The sequence below is a fragment of the Plasmopara halstedii genome, assembly GCF_900000015.1.
Source record: "Plasmopara halstedii genome assembly, contig: Scaffold_287, whole genome shotgun sequence".
NCBI lineage: Eukaryota > Oomycota > Peronosporomycetes > Peronosporales > Peronosporaceae > Plasmopara > Plasmopara halstedii.
In genome coordinates this window covers 417,493-418,539 of record NW_020187208.1, presented here as the reverse complement: position 1 = coordinate 418,539, position 1,047 = coordinate 417,493, and positions in this window count along the sequence as shown.

The following is a 1,047-nucleotide window of genomic DNA, read 5'->3' as shown; positions in this document are numbered from 1 at the left end:
CGGAGGCGGCCACAGTGACCGTCTTTATGGAAGGCCTCCGCACTGGCATGGCCAGAATAGAAGTCTTCATGTGCATCCGTCTTCATTTGAAGAAGCGGTGAATGTGGCATTGAATGCCGATATAAATTTCAAGTCGGCACGACTTGGCTGGAATGCACACTCCAACAGCTCGTCGAGCGGGTCTGTGCCCATAGATCTCAGCGAGGGAGCAGAGCTCCGAGCTGCCGAGCTGCACACAAATATACGACGGTGTTTGTCTGTGAAGACACCCGTCACCTTCGAAACGGCTTCCCCCTGCGCAAGGCGCGTCAAGTTTCTTCGAACCATCGCCCCAATGCCTACCAGTCTAGTTGGTCGCGGGGAAACGACACCACCCAGTAGGCGCGGGGCGACCTGCTGGAGGAGATCTGAGTCCTGTTGAGCCTCAGGGAGGTAGAGGTCAAGAGGGCCCAGCCCCGAAGAGCTCCGTGCTCTTAGACACGGAACGTGTATGCAAGCCGGGCTTGCTGGTCGTGGAGTCGACCGTAAAAGGCTTCGAGAAGCCATGGAAGATCCTCATCGATTCCGGGGCGTCGGGCAATTATGCTCGACGCTCCACGATGGAAGGAAGTCAGCAGTATGCTGAGGCGCTGAAAGCGCGTTTGGGTGACATCGTCACTGTTTGCCTAGCGACGGGGACACGTGTCACGCTCCGAAAGTCCCTGTGGACCTCGGAGTCAAGTTCCTTGACTTTGATAGCGTGGAGCGCTGTCTAGTCTTAGACTTGGATGCAAGGTATGACCTCATCCTAGGAATGACATGGTAAAAACACCATGAGCTATGGATTGATTGAGGGTCAAAGACCTTGGGCGCTACGCGCACGTCTCCCGGTTGAGCTTTGGCGAGTCATGAACCCACCTCTGCTAGGAGCTATAAGCACTATTGGCGAGAGCACTGGACCGAGACGGTAAGCGTGCTGGACATTGGAATGTCCGAGCTGGTAGACACCAATGGTGTATCGGACAGGAGTCACGAGATTGACTCGCGGGCTGATCGTGGAGTGGCACA